We start from the raw sequence: 20,132 nt of genomic DNA on the forward strand, positions 1-20,132 counted from the left end.
ATTTCAGCCCTGTATCACCCAGTCTTTCAAAGACACATGGTTCTTCCTCCATTTTATCCCAATCACCTTGGGAGGAGTCTTCTTTAATACAAAAGCTTTTTTGTTTTGGCTTCAATAAAGAAAACAAGGACTTAGGACTTATCCAACTCTACTGACTGCAGATCAGAGTGATACTAGTTGCACTTTTGACTCTTCTTAACCAAACCTCTTTCCACCATGTCTTGTTTTCTCTGAAAGGATAATGAAAGGCATCGTGTTAGATGCTCTGGGGAAATTACTAGTGACAATGAGATGAAGAGAGAATATCTATACATTTTCTTTGCAAGAGAAATAGGTTCTCGACATTCACCTAGTCCAATATAATCAATCAACACCTTTTGTATTCTATACAGCTTCCCACCATATCTATAATATTTGACATCTTTCAAAGAATTTTTCTATTAAAAAAAAGGTAACTTGGAAGTCACACCTTAATAAATAATCCATGCTCCCAACAGTATCTCTTTCTTTCAGTCACATGGCACCAGTTGAAGCCTTGATACCAGCACTTTTGCAAGTCACACTGGAAAATTACCTCGTCTTAATCCCCATCTCCTATTACACACTCCTCACCCCTTGGGCATTCAGCTCAAATCTGCTTCCAGTTCATTTATTGCAAAATGAAGTTCAATTACCCCAAGGTCTACTGACAGTTTGGCTTTTATCCCTATATATGTCATCATCATCTTGGTTTTCAGTGAGCCTAAAAGTTAAGTCCTGATATGACATAGATACTAGAGGGTAACTATTCTTCACTCGTTCTCACTACCAGGCTGCTTAACCATCACCTAAGGTGTGCTTCCTCCCAGCCATGCCAGCTCAACTGGACACGAACAATTCTCACTTTACACATGCCTGTGGTATTCCAAGATGCAGCTCTTTTTCCACTGATGGGTCTCTTATTCTTTCTTGTTTGAGCCTGTGCTCAAACAAGCTCTAGAGTTTAAATTTCTTAGTTTTCTATTTTAACGACATTCATAAACTAGCTGTGTAACATTCCCATTTTTAGAATCCAGAACCTGTTACAGGGCATTTCACATATATTTCTATTCAAAGTACAGTGACAAATGATAACTCTATTAAAAATGTGTAAATTTTACATATAATCAACTAAACATTGTCAGCTATTTAATTGGTAGTTTGAATTTTTAAAAAAGTGTACCATCCATTCCAATAACTGGGTTTTACCTCTTGCTCATCACTTTTAAGAAAAAGGACCAGAAATTCTTAAGTCTTTCTAAAAATACCCACTAGCCTCCTAACACATCCTTCCCCATCTCTCCTCCTCCAACAAATGTCCAAATAGCTGGGGATAACACACTACCAATTCTACCACAACAGAAACACCCATCCATTCCCTCCTCTGTCCGAGATCTCCACCACAAATACACGCACAGAGTTTTAAGTAACTGCGATTCTATTCAGAAAAAAACATCCTGCTGTTTATCACTTGGTTTTACTTCCATCTTTTCCAGATTTTGTGTACTATTCAGACATTACCATTTAAGTCACAATTATTATTTCAGAGTCCCTGCTCCTTGTATAGCTTTTGTATCACATAAATTGCTACACTATTTTCACTTATGTGTAGACGGATCCTAGCATTAGAGTAGGGGTTTCAGCTCACTCAGTCCAAACAATCCTTTTTCCCTGCTTTGTTTTAATGAACTTTTTTTACAGGCTATTTAGAGTGCTCCCTCGTCAGTATCTATTTTTCAATCTATACACAGAACTAAAGTGAAAAATCAAGGAGAAAATGTTGAGACAGGTTTAACCTCTGTAGTTATGCCTATTTCTCTTATATACAGCTGAAAAGGAAAATAAGCTAATACAGGGATTTCACAATTGATAACCAATATCTGTCACATGGCCCAGAACCAGTTCCAGATGCTTGTTGGTTGTTTCACGGATACTCTAGATAGTCTGGTGTGGAAAACAGCTTCAAGTATAACATGCAAGACAGATACTAAGACTGCCAGGCTATTAGTCATACACATGGATTTTACTGGTCTTCAGGGTACAGGAATAACCACGTACCGATGACGATGTACCCAATGATTGACAGTGTGCCAGCTTCTACTGTTAGATCTGACTCTCTTCAATTCCAGAGTGACACTTCCTTATGAAGAACCAAGAACTACAGCTGAGATACACCTGATCACATGACAATAGTTTCATTTAACATTTCGACTTTGAGCAAAACCCATAACTGCAGTCAAGTGGAGTTTAACAAAGAGTTTTCACCTGTATTTTCCCCGAAATGCAAGATACATGAAAAGTTAACACTATTATCAGCATAGTAATCATCCCAATATGACTTTTTACATATTTCTTTGGCATGTATCATTGGGTTTTGACATTTTGTTCCTCTGTATATCAAGAAGCCCTAGTCAGAAAAGTTTCACCATCACAGTTGTGTAACTTTTTTGGATTTGGATATTAGCTTATTTGTTAATGGCAAAATTGCAGGGCAAAGTTAGACAACATAATAAGCACAACAGAGCTTTCAAAATACTGAATTACCTGAAAGAAAATGCTTAACTACGTTTAGAAATCAGTTTCAGAATATTAAGAAGACAGACCTCTGAGACAGTCAAAACTTATTAATGTTTCCAAATTCTAGTATTTCCCTGCAGCAGTCTTATGAAATTAAGCAGCCAAAGGAGAGAAATGGGACTCTTATTCCTGAAACACACAGAGCCATTGCAGATCTTTTTGGACATCTACTAGCAGCTTTTTCAGTAGAACAAAATAAAAAGGTTGAATGAGTTATTGCATAGGTTTTCAGCATTCACCTGAACATAAAGAAATTAAATCCTTAAAATATTTTAGCAATTAATCTATTTAACACACTTAAGAGTGATTTTGTCAAGCCTTGAAGACAGTTATGTCAAGAAGGAAGACTAGATTAAAGGGGGCTAAGTAGTGTATTTTCCGTGAGAGAGAGGCACAATTCCAGCCTGAACAAACCCAGCAGTGCTACTGCTGGAACAAAACAAGAAGACTTCATTCTCCCCTGCTTTGCTTGTCCCAAATCCCATGGTCTAGGGGCCTATCACCTTTTTCCAAATATTGCTGGACAGAAGAGAAAATCACTATGTACCAAAGGCAGCTGCAGAGGGCTTCCCAAACCAGAAAGGTAGGAGCTGATGGGGCAGTGCTGGGACAGGAGTTCTCAAAAGTAGAAATGTAATGTCGGCCACTACTATAGGTTTTATTCATGAACTTTCCCTAAGCTGTTGAGAGTAGCAGACTATTACAAGAAGCAGAACAAGGCAGCTGCCCCCCACCCAACACACTTACTCAAATGTGCTGGAACGGCACCCAAAGTTTTCTCTAATATAAAGTGACCTCATGACCTCAAACAGTAACAGGCACACTGAACTTTCTCAGGTATTAATATACTGAAACCAAAAAAAATGGATGTGAGAGCTTCAGATGAGCTTTCTTCCCCTCCAGGACGTCATCAAGAGTGTACATGCCTGTCAGGAGAAAGTAGCAGCACGCGTATTTTGAGACCCTTGAAACAGTGCTCATAAGTAACTCCTCAATCTCTGAATAGAGCCAAGAGAACTCAGAGGAGCTGAGATCTTTCTTCAGGGCCTGTACCAAACCCGCCCCCCCCCAGATGCTAGAGGCCAAAAAGACAAGGATGGACAGTGGGTACCATAAATGCAAAACTAGACCTGTGATACTAGTTCAGCTCCTCAGTGTAAACGACACTCTAAAACTTGGTTGAGGAGAAAAAACAAACAAACAAAAAGCTCCTACTACCAAAAAAAAAAAAAAAAGAGGCAAGTAATAAGAGCTCCATAATGCCAGTAAAGAGGCAATATTTCACTCCAGGGAAATACAATCAATCTAATAAAACTAATTAAAGAAAAAAACCCCACACTAGAAAACACAAATTAAATTTGTTATTCATATCTGAGTAGCCTAAGACTGTATGAATCACTCTTCACCCAGTTAGATCCGATTCAGTATGTGGCAATTCAACAAGTAAAAGTTAGCTGTACTCAAATCAAAACAGATGGCACTGACCAAGTTCTGCATCACCTACAATTAGATTCAGCTCTGAATAAACAATGTAAGAAGTAAAGTATGACTGGTGTTACACTGCCAAACTCTGTTTACTACAGGCAGTAGAGTTTTGGTAAGCTGAAACTAATGACAGTATCAGTTCTAGCCAGATAGTCCCCAGTCTCTTCTAATTGCACCACACACCTTACCCTACGACCTTGGTTAGAGACCTTACTGCAGCACATCACCCATTTGGCCAGCTGGTGTAAAATAAGGACACAGCACTCAATCCTGGCTAGAAGACAGGTATATTAGTACCCTAGACATGCTAATTCCAGCTCTGCAGTTCATGGGCTACATCTAGTTCTATTCCTTGTGACTAGAGCTGTAAGAGGGTCAATACATAAAGGAGTGCAAACACCTTCCTCGTGCATTAGTAGTACGTTGCCCAAAGGGCACGTGATTAGTACTGCCAAGAACTATTCTACTATATATCAAGACACTTCACTGTGTTCTACGCAGAATAGTATTTTCACATTGGAAACATCATTTTAACTGATATAACTAATGCAAGGTCTTTCATCTGACCAAAGTGAGGATTAAAACCAAAGAGAGGACTACAGAAAACACCAAATTCTTCTCATGACACTTAAATAGAGTTTTGTTAAAATTAATTGCAGCTTCAACCTCTAATACCCCCAAAAAATCTTCAGTTAAAAGATGTTTATCATCAATATCTTGAAGTTGCAAAACAAAGAGGCTATTGAGCCTACTCACGCATGCTGCAGCATAACACTGGAACAATTTGTCACAACTCTAGAATAGGCAGAGCATCTCCATGGTGACACTTCATATTTTCTTGAATAGCATTGACAGAAGTTGAAGCTTTCAAAAAAAAATACTAACACTCCCTTTGAATTTACAAGAGCCTCCAAGAAACAAAGGTGGAGATCCCCTCTTTTCTGGAGGGATAACTTTCAGGTGCGTCCCTCAGTAATTACAGATCAGTGCTTTCAATTTTAATCCAAACTTAGAAATTTAACTACGAATATTGCGAAGAAGAACAAAATAACTAGTTGTATATCATTATTTCCACAGCTGGACAGAATTTCACTGCGCAGAGAAGCTGCAGCTCTTCCTAATTTATTTCTAGCTTCCACATGGAAAATTTCAGTCTGGAATTTATTAACAAAGCAAAGCCCCTCTTCATACCACAAGGCTTGTAAACATTAGCATGTCTGTGAAGTACTAATCTAACAAACATGCCTAACGAATCTGGCTACTTAATGACAGCAGTTCCAGCAAGGCAATTATTTTTGAAACAAGGAAAAAGCTTGACCCCTCTTACTACATCACCACACAAAGTGCATTGTCAGACCCGTTGCATCGTGCAGAGAGACGCGAGATGAATGAACTTCACACACACACATTAGGAGCAGTCAGTACCTTCTGGTGTGAGATTCAGCTCAGGAGCAGAGGCATGTCCAAGCAGAACTGTCACCAAACGGTAGTGTCATGAACAGAAGGACCTGGGAACTGACTCCCGGGATAACTGAGTGCAGAAGGACCACGCTCTCACAAAGGGCTGGCAGCGCTGCCACGGCATTTCCTCAGGCTCGTTTCACGGTATCACAGCTCAGCCAGAGCCGTTATTTCTCAAAAGTCAAGTATTTCCTGACTGGGGGCTGGAAGCACCCGCGCTCCCTTGGATTTGAATAATGCTTCCCACTCAAGATCAAGCTATGTATATTTAAAAACAAACAAAAGGGAAACAGGATACCATCCAGAAATCAACACCCTGTGCTTTGCTCATTACTGGGAGTTTGACATCTATCAATTAGAAACCAGCACAATATGAGAAAAAATTATGAGTGATTGGACATGACTATCCTTTCAGTTAGTGTTAACTTGCATATCCACAAGATAGGAGAACCAAGCCACAGCAGACACATGAACAGAGACAAAATAAGCCACATATCACATCCTGCTATGTACCAGGCATTTGATACCAAGGCAAAGTTCTTATCTTACATAAAAACACAGCCCAATGCCAGCCAAAGTACAGATACCAGTAACTATTCTCAACTAGAAAGAAGGGTGGGAGAGAGAAAAAATTGTTTTTCTTTAACTGCTATAAATGTTTTTACTGCCTTACAGTTAGTACAGTGCTGATAATTAACACCTTTTATACTGCTAAAACTACTGCATTCTGCTGCTTCCCACCACTCTGCTGATAGTTGTCCACTTGAAAGTTTTCAGCACTAAAAATGCATCTTTCCAATAAAGTGATAAAAGACCAGCTCAGAGTGACTCAACTTATGCAGTCACACAAGAAATTTGTTGACTTTGTTTATGCTAGAGATATTTAGAAACTAGAACAGAAGACTTTATCTCCATCAGCTGACTTTGCTTAAGGAATACTGACTATATTCTGTTTTACAAAAATAAGGATTCATAGCCAAGAGAAATGCTATCACAAAGGGAAAAGAATACCAGCCAAATTACTAAGCAGCTCTATAATCCATCTGCACTTAGTGTAGTCTAGTATAGAAAACACAAAGTCAGGTTCTCAGTAGGCAGTAATAAGCATCTGCCACCAACTCCCACTCATTCTGCTGCATGTCTGGGCTAACGCAACACAAGCCCGGTAGCAGGAAAGCTGGAACACAGGCAAAGAAAGATTCAGTGAAAACAGTTTTTGGAGCTTCAAGATGACTGTCACCCCTGGAAGTTAGTGCTTTCACATTTCTGTTGTCCCCTAGAGATTCATGAGTGTAGCAAAGCTTATAGCATCAGAAAACACCAGGGGAACATCCATTAAAGGACTGCATATAGTAGAGTTTAGCTTTCGGGAGACAGAGTCTTCCTCCTATTTGCCAGGTCTGTATTTTTCCAGGTGGCTGGTCAGGACCCTGCTAGGTTTGTTTCTGAAGAACTGCTACAGGGTAATGCATGTATTTTACCCTGACATTTGACCTCATACCATATACTGGTGAGAGCACACACTCTTGCTGAAGGTAAACCTGAAGACCACCACTAAACCACCCTAAAGAGAGAGAGTTTTAGATAGGTAAGTTAAAATAAAATAAAATTCACTTTTCAAAATAATTCTTATTCAAGATCAACCCAGGAGTTACTTAGATAGTCAACAAGGAGGAAGAAGTACCACAGTTGCATGGCTTATGCTTAGCAAACCATCATATTACCTAACTTGCTACTGGAAACTTGTGGATCACCTAACATATTCTGTGTGCTACACACGCACACAAGGTACTGCTCTGCCAAGTATCCAAATTCAAATAAGTACTATAATGACAGAAAGTGGATCAAGTTACTTAAAGGAAAGAACATCTAAGAGTTACAAGACTGTTTAGATGCCTGAGCAGGCAATAGATGCCTTTTTTTTTTATACTTCTATGCAAGCACTCTAGAGTGAGGTGTGAAAGAACTTCAATGATGGCAGTGACAGCACAGTCCAACAGGAGCATTGCTTTAAGTAAGGAAGGTTCTTGCATTCAATATTTTGCTCCTATGTTTAGGCCAGTCATCAGGCTGATGCTTTTCCACCTTCCAGATACAACTCCTATTCACTCTGCTTGAACACTTTGCAACCCATAGAAGTGTCAGTACAGAGTTCTCATGACAATTCTTATGCTCTCTGAATATGTAGATTAGTAAACCTCAGTTCACCTACCAGTTTTATAGTTAGATCATATGCAAGTTTGTTTCCAAGCTTGGGACATAGTTCCCACTGAAAGATTTAGCAAAGTACAGCTTGCTTGTAACATCATTTTCTTCTTTCAAACTGCTTTAATCCAAGTTTTTCCAAACATTGTTTGGAAAAATAAAAGCACAAATTCAGATCTAAACTAGGAATTTTCTCCTGAAAACTGTATTTTAACTTAATTTCGCAATTAATTTTCTAGTAAGAGGTTCATTAAAGATATTGTTTTTAAGAACCCCATCATGTTTAACACATACCCTATTTTTAAAAGGGTTTGCCTGGGAAGATAAGGCTGTCACGTGGTCAGTCCCAAACAATTAATACATTCTCTGCATTCATTTCCTTTTGGGGAAAAAAAAATAGTTGGAGAGCTCATTGAAGTATTTTGCCCATTTATGGCCACTATCCACTTCTCAAATACAAATCAGAAGATCATGAACTTCATTTTAACAGATTTAAAATGCTAAGACTGAAATAAGTGCTCTATGCACCACATTTAAGAGAGGGTCAACTTTTTATTCAGTAGTTCCAGGTAGAAGTTCTCATGATTTTAATTTAAAAATATTAACTAACATTTTGATTGAAACGAAATGAACATACTTTGCAAAGTCTGTTTTTCCATAGTCAAGAGATCAAGGCTTCAAGACTCCTATATGGCAGATCATGACAACTAAAAGTGAGTATCATCCTAAAGTGAGTATCATCCCAGGTTTGGTCGAAATACACCATGATATCCATGGATAACACCACTTTTGGAACTCATTTGCAACAATAACCACCTTCTTCTGCTATTACTGAAGGAGAAGAAGGTAAGTGTTTAGTAATTCAGCACTGTCTCCAGCAGATGGGAAAAATTACAGACTCTGTTCAGTCTAAGAGATCTAGCAGGTGATTATATACTAGGTCCAAAAAAAGTCAGTCACTGAAATGACTTCTAACCCCCTTAACGAGGCTAGAAGTTCCTCAGTGACATGAAACTAAGGAGTTAGGTCTTTTCCTATTTGACGTGTTCCCACAAACTCTCAGTCGCAGTATTGAGAAGCTTCAGACTACAAACTGCCCTTAAAAAAGGCTTGGCTTACAGAAAGCTGGATACCAAAACCAGCGTCAAGCAGCAGGTGACATTGCAGCAGAGACAGAAAAAATTTTACTACTGGGTTCAAGGCTCCTTCTCTCAAAACAACATTCACTATGAAACCATGAAAGACAAACGCACGTGATTTATCGGACAGTGTGCACAGAGTACAAAGAAAATGGACTGCAGCCTAATAGCATTTCAACAGCTTCTCCACACCTGCCAAGTAATGTTCACTATTTTTCTAGCAGTTTGGAAATACACACTTGTACATGTTCCAGCTTGTCTGGTAATCTCACAGTTCACAAGAGCAACTTGTGACCGTACCAAAGGCCTGAACAACCAATAATGCAGTTTAACTTTTCCCAGCCAGCAAAGAACCCTAGCACAAACACAGCAAGAGAGGATTTCAAAGCCATACTCATTCACATGATGAATTCCCAACTGCTTTGAAATGAGGTGCTGGGCAGAGCAGGGAGCTTCCACCAGCACTGAACTCTTGAATCACCTCTTTGCCTCAGAGTCAGACTAATAATGAATATCATGCCTGAAGGCAGAGTTAGCACAGCTCAAAACACTAAGCACTACTCTCACTGGGAGTCACGTAAGTCTAATCCTGTCAATCACTGACTGTTTAAAATGCTAAGATTTCATCAGCTGCTTATGGTAGCTGTGAAAAGAATTAAATAATTAGATAACTATGGTGTTCAAAAGTGGATTTATCCACATAGACACAGCTGAATGGGCAAGTATTTCAAATTCATATGCTGAAAGTAATTAAATGCATGTTTCTTTTCCTTTTTCACACAGAGAAATTCCAAAAGAGCTACAGAGTTGTTGTAAATACTACTAATAATAAAATAAACAAAAAAAAACCCTGAACCCACAAGACCCCGGGGCAACAAAAACGGAAATGCTTTCCCAGAAAGCCTTGAGATAAATGAGTCAATGAAGTAAACAGACAGTAAGATCTTTTCAGAGGTACAGCTTCATAAGGCAAGACCAATAGTGACACCAATAGTGAAGTGACACCATACATGAAGAGTAAGCTAAGAGTTCTTGATAAAGACCCACGAGACCATTTACATATGGCAGGAGCCCCCACTGGAGCAGTTTGTGAAAAATCACAGCCTGTGGAAAGGGCTCACACAGAAAATGTTTATGGAGGGCTGGGTCCTGTGCAAGGGAGACCTCACACTGGACCAGAAGAGTGTGAGAAGTCCTGCCCTTGAGGAGGAAGGAGTGGCATAATAATGTGTGATGAACTGACCACAATTCCATCCCCCTGCACCGCTGAGGGGGAAGGAGATAGAGTAAATTAAGTCCAAGAGGAAAGGGGGTAGAGGAGAAAGTATTTTCATATTTGGCTTTATTTCTCATGATCCTATTTTGATTTGATTGGTAATAAATTAAACTGATTTCTACAAGTCAAGTCTGTTTCACCCCATTACGGTAATTGCTGAGTGATCTCTCTCTGTCCTTACCTCAATCCATGAGCCTTTTGTTATATTTTCTGTCCAGCTGCAGAGTGTACGTAAAGGAGAAGGGCAGCACAGTCCTAATGTCTAGGGCTTGGCAAAAGTATGTTTAGATATAACATGGCAAATCCCATCATGTGGCTCCTGTCTGGCATGGAAATTAAACTCCCATTTATGGACTGATGGGCAAGCATTAGAGATGAGAAGGGAAGAGTGATTTTGCCACTGAAACAACAGTGTTCTCATGACAGTTAAATAAGTTACTTGAAAGGATAATACAAATCTCATTCACTTCAGCTTACTACATGAGTTTTCTAAATCCTTTCACCTCAGGTATTATTAGCCATGTTTAGCTGCAATCAAAGAAAGAGACAGTTTCAAGTAACTTTAAGTTCCAGAAGTGAGTATGTGAGTTGTTCTTTCATAAAAAATGACAGTCTTGTCTGGACTAAGGAACTTAAAACTCAGTTTACCCATAATTTTGTCATTCTACATCTGAAGTTATCTTTACTTCCATAGCCCAGATTACGAAATATTTCTCCCTGCAACTGAAGATCAGTTTGCTGATCAGAGTTAGCAGTGAACATGTAATTATTAAAGGAAACCAGAAAATAAGCTCCCCTGAGGAGTGGACTTCATTCCTCCTGCCCATCAACTCTCCCTCCCCTGGGGTGGCTTAGTTGATCTGGGAATTATCTGTGTTAGGAATTTATTCTTGGTCATGTCTGGATGTCCTGTTCTCACTGAAGTCAAGGCTGAAGCTTGTTTTGCAAAGCCAGTATCATGAAAGTAAGCATATTTCATAATCTAGCTCTTCTGTGCTTCCCAGCATCATATCTTGGAAGGCAAGTTATGCCTAACTCACCAAGCCTCGGTCTTTTCTGTGGTGGGATTTACAAGTATGCCTTCCACTTTCAGCTGTGACATCCACAAGGGCTTCCAAAACAATTCCATACATTTCTATATGGCAGATACTGGTAAACTTCAAGAAGGAACAACAGAAATCTCAACTTCAAGGGTTATCCCAGATGTGACAGAAATACGCAACACTAGTCAGATTTATTCAGCGTGCTTGTAGCAAGCGTGGGTAGAGCCCTTCTCAAATCTTCGTTCGCGAAGCCTAGCCATGAGTTAGATTTATTATTCTTCTAAGGAATTTTTAAACCATCTGGCATAGTCCCAAGTGCTGTAGTTTCTGTTTGTTCAAGAGCTCACAGGGACTTGAATCTAGCATAGGGCACAAGTTGGCTCATTTCTGTGTTTTTGCTCTCATAAAAACATCTTGTATAAATGAGGTAACTTCAAAACAGAGGTATGATACAATGAAGCGGGTTTAACAGATTCATACTTCATCAAGAGTTTTATTAGAACTTATTCAGAACTTAATATGGACAGTCAGCTAGAAGAAAAATTTGAAAAATACACAATCCATTTAAGAAAACAAATGGAATTCATAGTTATTTACATAAACAGAAATAAAACTGAATATATTAACATGTCCGTATTTTTTCATAAGCAGAAGCCAGGTTGATCAGGGTATAAATCTTTTTTTGTTTGGGGTTTTGTTTATTTTTTTAAGTGGAGGAGACCTCTATGAGAGCCTTATGAAGCTTTGGAGCAAACAATGATAAAATTGTAAGTAAAAGTAATAGAAAAACATAAAAACAGTCATGTTTGCTCACAAATCCAGGACTTGATATATACATAATTTCCAAGTGGCAATTGAGAGCGGCCTTCTGCAGTGTTGCAACTTTCCTTAACTGAGGCTGCTCTACACAGACACTTGAACCTACATCCTGTAAAAAGGATGTACATCCTCATGGGAACACTGGGAATGACTATCTCAGACCTGGATGTTCAATTTAATATCATACTAAAAGTACTCTGCTTCTGAAAAGTCTATGAGGCAATGTGAGCTTCTACTATGTAAGATAGCTTACCTTTGTTTCATGCTGTGTGGAGCAGAAATTTCCATTTTTCTGAGTTTGATCTTAGTTTTTCAACATGCCTTCTCTCCCCAGTAAGTATGAAAGGACCCATTTTATGCCAACGTCCTTATGCTTGTCACAATCCTTGTTCAGTCTGTTTGACTCTTTCAAAGATGCATCACACTCACAATTAAACAATTTGGAATTGCTACCAGCATGTAATACTCAAGAAACTGTATTAGTTTCCATTAGTAACAGCTTCATGATCATTGCTAGCCCAATTTATTTAGATGATGCCTGCTCCGAGGCTGACCATTGCAGATAGAGGTTCTAGGAGTACACATGAAGTAGAGCTACTGTAAGGAACTTGTAAGCCTCAATAGCATATGGTAAAAAAATTGCTACTGAACAGCAAATTTGAAATTTGTGCACTCTTTTTGTCTTAAGAATACAAGAGGAAAGCACTTTTAGAAATCAATCAGTATTATGGACATAAGAGTTAATCAAAGGAGAAAAAGAGAAAAAAAAGACTTACATATAAATTCAGTTCATTACAGGGACATAGAACAAAGTTTTAAGTTGTTGGATTGACAGGTCTGAAAGTTTTAGGTACAACCAAAGAATAATAGTTTTCTGAGTTAAAAAAAAAATTTATCTGAAGTGTCAAAAGTTGTCACTTCTGGAAACCAGTCACTGGTTTAAGTGGATAAATTGGTAAGTAGGAGGATAATCTTAAGGCAGCACTTCAAAGAGACACGTTAGGTAAGAACAGATACACGGTATGTAGTAACATCCTGGTATTATACCGTGTTCTTAAGTGACATGAAAGTGAAATACGAGGTATCAAACCCTGGGACCTAATATTCCAGTAAGAATGGAGTACATAATTAAACTTTTACAGATCACTCATGATGCAAAAATGTGGGAGAATACAGCTCTTCAGATTCTGCAGTTCTCAGAAGGAACCTACCCAGAAGCTGAAATCCTGGTTCATGCAGCTCAGTAATACAGGTCTAAGTAGAAAAAGCACATACTTGCTGAAATAGTATTGGCCCTCTCAAACCAAGTAGTTTTGCTTGGCCTGGTATTTTAAGGCATGACATTAGTTCAGGGAAGAGATGAAAGAGTAAGCTGCTAAAAACATACTCACACTAGCTGTAAACCCCGAAAATCCCAAGCATTTATCAAAATTATAGTGGATATCCTTCTTATGGGGTGAGAAACAGCCTAAATGTTTCTTCCCCCATTATTGTATGCAGCATGGTTAGAAAGCCTCAAATTTACAAGAAGAATTACCTAAGTGGTGACAAGGGGACAGAAGAAACTCCTACTGGAAGGGAAACCTCCCCCCTCAACAGCTGGTTCTTAGAAGGGTTCATACATGCAGCTGGGAAGGAAGAGATTTATCTCAGAATGGAGATGCTGAAAAGCTTCCCTGGCAGCACCTCCCCAGTATTCTCTCAAGATGCCACACCAAAACCTGGCAGTATTAAGTTAATAGTTGGACCCAATGATCTTAGAGGTCTTTTCCAACCTTAATGATTCTATGATTTATCCTTATAGCTGCATACAAATAGGATTGCAGGCATCATTATATTTCTATAAGGCTTGGTTGGATGCTCACACCCACAGAAGATAAGAATGTATTTCCAAACACTCATTTACAAAAACCATCACGTTTTGCCACCCCAGCTTTACCCAGCAGCACTTCCACAGCCTTTATGAGCACTTTCCTAGAATACAAAGAGGAAATGAGACTCTATGAGGCTATGAGACTCTACCCAGCAGGTGTTGCTCATAAACTAGCTAAACTGGAGTTTCAGAACTTTTACGTTCCCAGATAATTTAAAAATATTTAATAGACTGAATTAGAGGCGGGGGAGCTGCTCTTTTTAATACAACAGGTCCCTTCATCAGATTAAGAACAAAGCTGTATTTATATCCTTTCACTGCTTGTCTGAACACCGCCCTGTGCTATCTAACAAAACACACACTGCAGTTTCCCGATAAAACACCGTGTGCTAAGGTAGCTGTACCTTTCCACCAGGACATGAACACGTGTCCTGAGACCTATTACAAGCAGCACAGAAACAGACTATTTCAGGTTTAATGTACTCAGCTTGGATTTAATCAGCTGCCGCTCAGTAAAGCCTCTGCACACCCACAAGTCTGAAGGAGCACTGGCTGAGGGGCCAAACGTTTCTCGATGGTTGCTGCTTGTATGGTGTATACAAAATCAACCAAATTACACCCTGTATTTAAGCTTTGCATTTACTATGAAAGCCTAAGACGAGAAAGGGAGCCTAAAAAGATACGACAATGGCAGAGACAGCCTAAGAAGAAATGAGGGATCCAGTGCTTGCTTCACGTTTCTTTGGGGTTGGTTGTCCCATTTTCTGAATGAAATTTGCAGAATGAATGCAAATCCTTCATGTTTTCTCCTGAACAACTGAATTTCCTGAACTTTAATACTTTCCATATACCCTTCGATTCCTATTAAATTCCAGTGCAGGAAGCAGGGCTGATTTCTGCTTACAAAGTATTATCATTTATCATTTCACAGAATGAAACTATCAAAATAAAGGTGCAGTTTAACAGAATGTAACAATTCTCAATGTTTTTCCTTTTTGCACTAAACTAGCCTTTGGAAACAGGACTCAGATTGGAATTCCACATTGCCTGCCTTAGTTTTGGTCTTAGACAAGCCTAGTCAATCACAGAGGTAAGTGTTTGTCCCAGTTACTGCTAACAGGTAGTTGAAGTCATTTTTGGGAGGACAGTCAAACATATGCAGAATGCTGCCCATGCACAGGCAGTTGTATTTCATCCCAAGCATCATGAGGAATGGAAGGATAATACTGAGCAATTACACCCTCAAGTACAGATAGAGCAAACATACATTCAGTGGCGTTTTGCTAGAAGCTACAAAATGTGCAGCACTTTAACTTCACTCCTTGCTTCAGATCTTTAAACCTCTCAGGGCAAAACAGAACTTCCCAGTTCTGCCCAACCTGCCTTTGTAAGGGATCACACTGTGCTGGCAGGTTTCTCACAATGAAAGAGCTGTATGCCCAGGCCATGAGATTGGATGGAATAATCACAGGTGCCTTGTGAAATACCAAGGACCAGCCATAGGAACCTTCTGAGCCTCATCTCCTGGTTAAAAGAAAAGGCTTTAAAAATTATATCATCAGTTCCTTCTTGTCTTCTCCATTCTCATAAGCACCTAAGGCCCATGTCTTCCACCAAATTTGACTACTATCTACCTTAAGGGTAACCTTTCTTAGGGAAGGACAAATGGAGAGTAGAGAAGAGAAAGTGAGCAAGTGGCTGTGTAAAGCACAGACACCCACACAGAGCAGAACTGACAAGCATGTACTGAGGGCATCTGTTCTGCTCAGCTGGCCAATACACACATGAGTGTGTGCACAGTAAATAGCTACAGCTGGCATAACACACTGTTTCTTGCTCAGGAACTACCTGAGGACATAGAATAAGCTGGAAAACCACAATACTGTCTAAAACAAAGAAGTCAATAAATTGCTTTTCATGAAATAAATTCCTATTGTGCATTTTATTTGTGTTTTCCCATTCCCTTTTACTTCTGCTCTGTCTCACTGGACAATTTCATGTTCATTTTCCAGGAAATGCTGAAGGCTTAGCCGAATCCTCTGAGTTACCCAGCATATTATAATACATCTTTCTTATCTCTTTTAAACAGAAGGAAATGGGTCAAAACAAGACAGTCTGCAACTCATGAAATGGCAGGACTGTTTGTTCGACAGCAATCTGGACCTTTCCCGTTTCTGAATGAGAAGCTGTATTACATGAATGCTAACACAGCATTATTTCAGGCATAGTGAAGAGCACTTCGCTTCACAAGTCCAATCCCTCCTTTCTGCTCCCTCTCAGCCATACACACATTGCAGCATTTCATCAGTTACGGTCTCTAGAGCATTAAACCAAATGTTTCACAATAATACTACATTATTATCACCAATGCTACACCAATTTACTATGTTTAAGCTCAACCTGTTCCTATTCACACTTTGCAGCATGTCATTGAACACCATCTGCTATTTAAGGACACTGACAACACCGGACAACATTTCCCTAAGTTAGATACCACCTCTGAAGCCAAACTGCTGACTTCACAGCTGAACTTTACAAGAGCAACAAGATGGAGCTGTATCCCCAGCAGGACAGCAGTAAGCCTAACACATCTCCATTAGCTTGTCTCACAGTGCATGTCCACAACTTCTAGACATTAAAACTTCAGATGTTCCAAACATATAAGAACTACCCCTCTCCTCCTTCCACAAACTCTTTTCAAAGGTATTATACAACCAAGCTGGAATATTTGCTGTGTGCCTTCAAGGATTGAAATGATTAGGTGTTTGAATTCAAGGAGTGTTACACAACCCTCATGCACAGCGACAATTCTTTAACCTTGATAGAGACAGCAAGGACTGTGCCATCCTGAAAGATAATGCCACAGCTACTTAAGCTACAATCAAGTTCAATGTTAAAAAAAAGAAAAAAATCAGTAAAGTTGACTTTTTGGGCATACTTGCTTTCAACAGAAAGACGGACTCTAAATAGGACATATTACAATCTAGTATGTACAAGTTCTATGTTTGGCTAGCCAGGAATCTTCAAATCCTAAGGAGCTATGTAATACTTAAACTACTTAGGCTGAGTCTTATGAGAATTGTATATTATAAAATGAGCTACAGCAATTCATGCATACAGTATTTCTTTACTGCCTATCAAAACACAACTTTATCATGCTTTAGGCAAGACTTTTTATTATGAGTGAACAAACCAGATTAATAACTTAGTGGTTGTTTAATAAACTGGAGAGGAATTTTATTACTACACATGAATGAGATACAACAGCCATCTCATGTATGAGATGGAACTTAAACCTATAGCTGAATCCCATCCCTTCATGTCCCACCCCAAACAGCTTTCTGTTTTGCCCCTTGAAATGAGTTTGACTGAAGAATCTGAATTTGGACAGCAGACAGCAGAAATCACAGTTAGATCACAGAGTGTCTTGCATCTTGCTGACATATGATCAAGTACTAGCACTCCAGACTCCACAGACTGACTTTGGTAAACCATTACCAACTATAATGACAATGTGAACATCTCTGCCCAGGTGCAGGTGCCTATGGATGAATAAATGCAAGACCATGAAACAGCAACAGAGTGAGAATCCACTTACAAGGAGCTCAATTTTTTATTGTACCTTCATATACAAACCCCAAGGTTACTATCTAAGCATCCCAAACTGGCAAGAGTTACTTTTAAAGACAAATAAACACAGCCTTCCATTTTCCAGTTTGTTTAACTATTGGACAATAAGGGAAAAAAAATCCAGTCTGGTTTCCACTGAACCAATTGGAAATACTTTTTTTAAATGAGCACCACATCAGAACCAAATTTACTGAACCCGATCTGACAATTCAAATTATATTGAACAAATTAAAACTTTTTATTTACTTACCATTCTCTTCCTAGTTATTTCCTATTACTTTTTCTCACTGCCTTGTGAAAGTCAAAAATTAATGCCTACTCTTAAGAAACTATTCCTCCTAAAGCAAATCCTTCACAAACTCCTATGATACCATTTAAAAATGGATTAAGGCAACAGGGGTATTTCCTAATATCCAACTACTTAACTGTGAGAACTTATGTACTTCAATTTTGCCTTCTATCCAGAATTCATCCTTCTTTTCCAGGGGAGACTAATTTGCATTAAAGATAAAAAAGGGGAAAAAAAAAGTTAAGAAAATCCATCATATTTTTCTTCCATATTTCACTATTATCCAAAGGGTTCTTTAACCCTCTACCCTGGCTAAATGAGCAACTGCCACTTGAGCTTATTTGACCAGGAGCACTACTTGTTATCATCTAAAGCATAAACATCCTGGAAGGCAGAACATTTTCTCTGTCATTCAGCATTACCTGAGACATGCATTTCAAAGGCTTTAGTCTCTGGCAGTAAGCACCCTCTAATAGAAAAAATGTTGCAAATCTAGACTGCAGTAACTATAACAACTTTGTGCCCTTCCCTTCTTAGCCCATAAGCCTGAAAAGAGGCACTGATTTCAGAAGGAGCAGTCACCTTGCTACCAGCTTTAGATCCTTTTTGGGCAAAGTTTATGGTTAGCAGGATAGATCCTAAGGAGGCTTGTGCTGATTTGTGAGCAAGCCTGGGATCCTCAGGAGTCCCATCACAAAGCTTGAGCGAGTTGCTACAGGATCAGCTCATGTGCATTTATGGAGCAATTTATCACACACACTTTGACAGCTCTGGCAGCTGCAGAAAGCTCTTCCAGCCCTTTCCTTATAGCAGGGATTCTCTGGCTTACAAGAAATCCTTGCTCAACTTTTAGACATTGTTTTCCTGATGACCCTTCTCACAGAAAGAAATTTTAAAAAGCAGCCTGAGATACAAGCTATCTTCTGTAAGAAAGGTGGTCCTGCAATGTCCAAATGGTTAACTTTGCACAACAATACTGATTAAGAGAAAAGAAATTTATGGAGTCTGCCCAAGGTTCTAAATGACAGATCCTAATTAGCAGACGAGCTTCACCAGAACTGCGTCTTGCACTGACAGTTTTCTATGAAATCACTAGAGCAAACAGTAGAGTCTAAAATACAAAAAATCAGCTTGCAAACTGGAGAAAAAAAATCTGTCTACAAAGTTGTCAGTTGTACAAATAAATCCTCCCCTATCATTCGACCATCCTATGATTTTGTAGAAAGTCAACTTTTCCATTCAGTTCATAGCGATGATGAAGTTATGTCTACAAAGAAGACACTTTTGCATCCCAAAGCCAATGTCTCCAATTAAGTACACCCCTGCTTGAGGAAGACATACAAAGCAAGTTAATTTTCTTGGTTGTTAAGATTTTTATTATTTTGGACAAAGCAAAGGGTAGCAGATATGAAAAGAGAAGTCATAATACTGAGACTTTATTAAAGAGTTCTGTGAAACATAAACCCTTGCCAAGTCCATGTGACCTCTCTTCCAGCTGATGCAGTTGGAACTACTAGACAGTTGACTGGAACTACCAGGAAGCTGATTTTTCACCTGAATTTGGAGAAGTAAAAAAATTTTAAAAAAAATCTGTAAGTATCTAGGTTCAAATTATACAAAGGATTTATAATTACCACCTAGGAATGATCATCTTTGTCAGTTTGATTTCTGTCAAAGGGAAAATTAAGTGTTTGTGGGTGAAACTATGCAAATGAGGTCAGAGAGGGTCATCTGCAAATGATGACTATGAAGTAACCTGTAGGAAACAACCTGTTTGCTGGAAGTTGCATGGCACTGTGAGGGCAACCTGAACACCTTCCATGCCATCATCTGGGAAACAACATAGTTGCTATAATCCCATGAAAACAAGCTACACTATATCAGTTGGTTCTTTGTCCATAAGGGCCATTATTGAAGTATTTCATAGAGTGTAACATCACCTGTACTGTTTCTCCTTGCTGTTTTTTTTTCTCCTGCCCCCCAGCTATCATATGCAGGATATTAACCAAGAAATTACTATAGCTATGGAAACAGTTGCAAAGGAAAAACAGTTGGATAACAGTGAAGAACTTCAGTTTTAAACATGAAGAATGCTGTTGGAGTTAAATCTTATACAGATTTAGATCTTTTGCATGACAGCTTTTCATTAAATATTATGGCAGGAGTCAAAAGACATTTCCAGGAAGTCTGAAAAAATTAGTAAGGGATTTTATTCATGGTCATGGAAGGCAGAAGAGCAGCAGCTAGCACTCTTCCAGTTCTTTGGGGAAAGCTGCACAAGCAGTGGTAAGATCTCTTCTTTACTAAGAACCCATTC

General features: G+C 38.9%; 2 protein-coding genes across 4 annotated transcripts in view; both read right to left on the reverse strand.

The window, feature by feature from the left end:
* TBC1D4 (TBC1 domain family member 4) overlaps positions 1–20,132 on the reverse strand; it is a 106,924-nt gene that overhangs the window by 45,721 nt on the left and 41,071 nt on the right. The window lies entirely within an intron of this gene.
* COMMD6 (COMM domain containing 6) overlaps positions 1–20,132 on the reverse strand; it is a 73,259-nt gene that overhangs the window by 871 nt on the left and 52,256 nt on the right. The gene's annotated exons all lie outside the window — the stretch shown is intronic.

The sequence above is a fragment of the Myiozetetes cayanensis genome, unplaced genomic scaffold, assembly GCF_022539395.1.
Source record: "Myiozetetes cayanensis isolate MyiCay16 unplaced genomic scaffold, myiCay2020 scf5-8, whole genome shotgun sequence".
Classification (NCBI taxonomy): domain Eukaryota; kingdom Metazoa; phylum Chordata; class Aves; order Passeriformes; family Tyrannidae; genus Myiozetetes; species Myiozetetes cayanensis.